This window comes from Lactuca virosa, chromosome 3 (assembly GCF_052849685.1).
Source record: "Lactuca virosa cultivar CGN04683 chromosome 3, Lactuca_virosa_CGN04683_v6, whole genome shotgun sequence".
Lineage (NCBI taxonomy): Eukaryota > Viridiplantae > Streptophyta > Magnoliopsida > Asterales > Asteraceae > Lactuca > Lactuca virosa.
This window is the reverse complement of record NC_136428.1, coordinates 442,490,225-442,496,224: the sequence shown is the minus strand read 5'-3', so window position 1 is coordinate 442,496,224 and position 6,000 is coordinate 442,490,225.

Here is a 6,000-nt window from a genome sequence, read left to right as displayed (position 1 = left end):
AAGGTCAATCTGACTCCCACTGTCTCCTTGGCTTATGAGTTCTCTTTCTCTGAAAACCCCTCTCCTAGCAACAAAGACAACATTGTCATTTGGTCTATAGAAGAGATAACCAAAAGACTTCTGTGGATAGCCAATGAAGTAACACTTCTCACTACGAGGTTCTAGCTTGTCGTGAGTCTCTCGTCTTATGAAAGCTTCACAACCCCAAACCTTGATATGTGCTAGCGAGGGAGCTTTCCCTGTCCACATCTCGTGAGGTGTTTTGGTAACCTTCTTTGTGGGAACTAAGTTAAGGATATGGGCGGCAGTATCCAAGGCATACCCCCAGAATGAGATTGGTAACAAAGCACGACTCATCATAGATCGAACCATGTCCAACAAGGTTCGATTACGTCTCTCAGCCACACCATTCAATTGTGGCGTTCTAGGAGGCGTCAATTGTGAAACTATTCCACACTCTTTCAGATAGTCGTGAAACTCAAGACTTAGGTACTCTCCCTCTCGATCAGATCGAAGCATCTTGATTTTCCTGCCCAACTGATTCTCCACTTCATTCTTGAACTCTTTGAACTTTTCAAAGGTTTCTGACTTCTGCTTGATTAAGTAGATATATCCATATCTGCTATAATCATCTGTAAAAGTCACGTAGAAGCGACAAGCGTCCCTTGTGGTGGATCTAAAGGGTCCACATACATCTGTATGTATGAGATCCAATACACCCTCACCCCTTTCACATGTGCCAGTAAAGGGTGACTTGGTCATCTTCCCAAGCAAACAAGACTCACACACGTGTTCGTCCCTAAGGTCGAATGACTCCAATACTCCATCCTTTTGGAGTTGGGCTATGCGTTTCTTGTTAACATGGCCAAGGCGACAATGCCACAAGCATGCTTTGTCCAAACTTGTGGACGAATCAATATTCAAAACATCATTTTCTAAATTGTCAATAACTAACACAGATTCATAAATCTCATTACAAGGTAATGCATTGAAATAAAAGACACCATTCAAATAAGCATTAATAGAACCATTACTATTATCAAATGAATATCTGAAACCTTGTCTAAACAAACCATGAAAAGAAATGATGTTCCTTGCCATATCTGGCGAATAGCAACAATTATTTAAATCTAGTCCTAACCCATTACTCAACACTAAGGAATAAACTCCGATCTTGGTTACTGGTGAAGACTTCTTGTTTCCCATGATCAAGCTTATCCTTCCATGCTCCACTTCCCTACTTCCTTTTAGGCCCTGCATATCAGAAAAAATGTGGTAACCACACCCTGTATCAAGAACCCATGAAGTAGCAAATGATGAGTTATTAGATTTAATTAAATACATACCTGCAAAGGTGGGCTTTATCTTCCCATCCTTAATATCTTGCAGATATTTAGGGCAGCTTCGTTTCCAGTGGCCCTTCTGGTGGCAATAGAAGCACTCTGCTTCCTTGGGGTCAGAAGAGGGCTTAATAGAACCTGCTTTGGTCCCACTAGAAGAGGAACCATCTTGGGTCTTACCCTTATGGTGGCTCTTGGAAGGAGCCTTCCTCTTCTTTCCCTTTCCTTGGCCAATTGCCAACACAGGAGCAGTTACAGTAGAGGATGATGCAATAGATTTGTCCTTGAGGTTGCTCTCAGCTGTCCTCAGGAGCCCTTGAAGCTTACTTAGGGTGACCTCTTCCTTATTCATGTGGTAGGTCATTCTGAACTGGTTGTAGCAGGAAGGCAAGGAGTGGAGGATGATGTCGATAGCCAAATCCTCGTCAAACTTAACATTAAGTTTGAGAAGACGATCAACATATCTTTGCATTCTTTGCAAATGAGCAGTTAGGGATTCTCCACTCCCCATCTTAGCGATGATCATGTTGGTGATGATCTCATAGCGCTCTTGCCTCGCGCTCTGGTGGTACCTGTCCAGCAAATCTTGGTGCATCTCATATGGATACATGTCCTCATAGGACTTTTGGAGTTCAAGGTTCATGGTGGCCAACATAATGCAATGAACTTTCGTTGCATCACGCTCGTGGGCCTCAAAGGCGGCCATCTCTTCAGGAGTAGCTTCTTCTTGGTTGATCTTTTCTAGCTTCTCATCTAGGACATATTCTTTGTCCTCGTAACGAGTTATCATGCGAATGTATCTCATCCACTCGTTGAAGTTCGAGCCATCAAATGTCACTTTCTGACATAGGTTCATCAACGAGAATGACCCAGAAGTGTTGTTGTTCGCGTTTGCGTTTGACATCTGAAATAGAAAGGAACAAAGTTTGATTAGAATGAATCCCCAATTAAACACCCAAATGAGAAATTAGGGTTAGGATCCAACAACATTATTTACAACTTAGAAAAGGGATGCCGTAATCTAAAAGTAAATAATTTGAAGGTAAGTGAATGACGATTCACTAATTTTCACCATGAAAAACGAAAGAGGTTAAGTTTTAAATGTATTTGAAAATTCCTAGATTTCTTTTGAGATTCATTGAACATTTCAATGGCATGTTTAAATCTCGATATGCACTTCAAATTTGCGACTGGGATGCCAAGGATCGCAAACAAGTTTGTGAATAACCATGCAAATCAACGTGGTGCACTCAATGTTTTCATCACCTAATCAATGTGTTGGTTAGCCACGCACGCTCCATTGATCTATGATAAGACATCGAGCCACCCTTTGCACCAATGTCAATCCTAAATTAGTGTGCTGGTTAACCACGCACGCTCCACTAACGTTTGACAGGGGTACAAAGTGTAATTCCATGGAATAGCATCATTTTCACATTTTACCCTAAAGTAACTAAGAGTGGGAATTTGTAAAACAATGTAGTTACTTTAATATTTCCATTATACTTATAATGAGAAGTTAAGTGCCCTATCCTATCCGTTCGGCTAACGACCTTCCACCAGTCAAGCAAGCGGTAGATGTGAGTGTACATCCATTAAGCGCCATTTTATAGGCAACAACCTTATACCCACCTTATATACTGGCTTCGTGAATGAGGCCTACTAGTGATAAGACTAGCTTATTCTTATACATATATATAATAATTAATCTTATAATATCATAATTGTATAAGGGTGTATTTTAAAACATTTCAAAATACTAGTGTCTTAATTGTATTTAAAATTTTCGAAAATTAAACTTTTTAATTTAAAATTTTAAACATCAACAAAACTTTGATTTAATAATTATCAAAATTAAACAATTAATTTAAACTATTAAATCATGAAGGATTATCATAAAATTAAACTATTAATTTACCTAATCCTTTTTATCCCCTAGATTTTGAAATTTATGGAAAGGATAATTCAAGATCTTCAATTATCTAGTTTAAACAATTAAATTGATAATCACAAAGATAGCAATATCCAAATCCCTAAAATTTTGGGATCTTGTCTTGGGGGGCAAGGGATTTTCGAAATCCCTAGGGTTTCATAACCCTAATTTCGAAAATATGGAGGCTAGGCAAAAGGGTTTAAGAACCCTATCAAAATCGCCAACTAGGGTTTTGCAACCCTAATTGTGAAAATCACCAAGCCTTAGGGTTTACTTGCCATAAACCCTAATTTGTCAAGTTCATAATATGTATCAAATCCAATTGAAAACAAAAAACCAAAGGCTCTGATACCACTGATAGGTTTTATACAAACAATCCTATGTATGCATGCAACCCTAATTGGATCTATGTTTTCACTATAAGACATACAACTATATGAACACAAAATAAACCCTAGCATGCTTCTATAATTTTCGAAAATCATATAGAAGTGTAGTAGACATACCTTTGTTGTTATATTGCAATAACAACTAGTTTCCTTGATCTCTTGAACTCTTGAAAGCAAGCACCACAATTGTAGTGCCTCTAATGGCTCACAAACACCTTGAAGCAAGAAGGCAATTAAGAGAGAGAGGGAGGATACTAATTTTCGGCCCTAGGGTTTCTCTTGGAATCAAGTGGCCCAAAATTGAAGCATAGGGCATCTATTTATACTGTAGGGTGCTAGGGTTTCAGTCTAAACCCTAATGGATAGCTTAGCCACCAAGCAGCCCAAGGAACCTTCTGGAATGAGGCCCTTGGACGAAAATATGATGATCCCTCATCATAATTTCGTTCCTCCTTATCCCATTAGGTTTCCCAGCCCAAAACTCAACTATCACACATTTGACAGTTTATACCCTTTTATTTAATTAATCTCTTTTAGTCACCAAATTAATTCCTAATTAATTTATGACTAATACTAATTAAATAAATATGATTTCTCCTTTAATATATCATTCTTATAATATATTAATAAACCATAATATTTTCTCTCTCATATCAAATTACCTTGTCAAGTTGCTTTGGTGAAGGCAACCCAAAAGGACCATGCACACTCGGATCAAGTACATACCAAATATAGTTACGGACTTAGACACTAATCCAACAGTCTCCCACTTGGATAAGTCTAGTAACTATATCTCACGTATGACTTCCGTATCCGATTAGCAATCGTAGCTTTCAATAGCCGCTGTCAACTCTGACCAATAATCTGTCCTTCAGATAAGGGATCGTATAATCCTCTGTTCTAGATATCATGCTAACAATACTTATTGTCCAGCATTTTGTTTCTCGATCTCTGATTTGTTCGACATAGAACTCAGTTGAACACATCAACTTCATCCTGACCGGGCCCGACACATAAGTCAAACCAAATCATCAAGTGGCCAAGATATCGCTTTTATTCTCATAGAATAAAAGGAACAGAAAACGTCGACTTATATGCTTTTCCACGGGGATACCTTTAGGAGGACAAAATCTCCAACCTGGAACTCCAACTCAGATCGTTGCCGATCTGCGTAACTCTTCTGGTGACTCTGGGCTGTCGGTAACCTCTTTCTGACATGCTGAATCTGCTCAGTCGTCTTGAGCACCATCTTAGTGCTACCCATCACTCTATGCCCTACCTCTCCCCAACAGATGGGAGTCCGACACCTCCTCCCATATAAGATCTCAAAGGGAGGCATGCCAATACTGGAATGATGGTTGTTGTAATACGAAAACTCAGCCAAGGGAAAATAAGTATCCCAACTCCCTCCAAAGTCCATAACACATGCACGCAGCATGTCCTCCAGCATATGAATCGTCCGCTCACTCTGTCCGTCTGCCTGTGGGTGGTATGCGGTACTGAAGTGCAATCGGGTACCCAACTCTTTATGTGTCACAACTAGCATTCTAGCTACGAAATTCTATCCTCATGTAAACATCAATTATTATAAGACTTGTAATTGAAGTGGATATCATACTCTATTGTCAATCGAAATCGTCCATTTGAATCAAAACCCCTGAGTGAAGTCCCAAAACCTAATGCAATACATCTCATATACTTAACTATGGGTCTAAACTCTAAAAATCCCGGTTCAAACTTATTATGGACTAGGATCCTCTTATTGGGCCTAATGGGCCAGTAAACCTTCTATTTGATGATTTTGGACCAATGAAACCCAATTGGGCTCTAGTTGGGCCCACATTCGTCAAACCATAGCAATTGGGCCATGTTGGGCTTAAAATAACTCACTTATTCTTATGGACCTTTATGGGCCGTGAACCACCTTAAGGGACAATGATGGGCCGTAAACCCATCTTCTCATGGTAATTGGGCTGTAGAGCCCACCCCATTACCACCTTTGGGCCGTAAACCCTCAAGAAGAGCCCAATACGCCGAAAATTCTCAACTTGGGCTCATAATGTCCAACATGAGCTAATATGGCCCAAAGTTTTCCTCTCTTCTTTTCCTCTCTCATTCTCGGCCCACTATAAAAAAAACAAATGAGAGTGAAATTGAGATTGACACCTCAACATTACCTAGTGGATACCAATGCAAGATTTCATGTATCCATGCAAACCTCTAATCACTCTCTTCATAAGTCAACTCTTCACTCTCCCACTTCGCTCTATCTCTCGGCCACTCTCTCCCTCTCCACCCTCATTCACCACTTCAAATCTAACTTATTCTCTCTCAACCT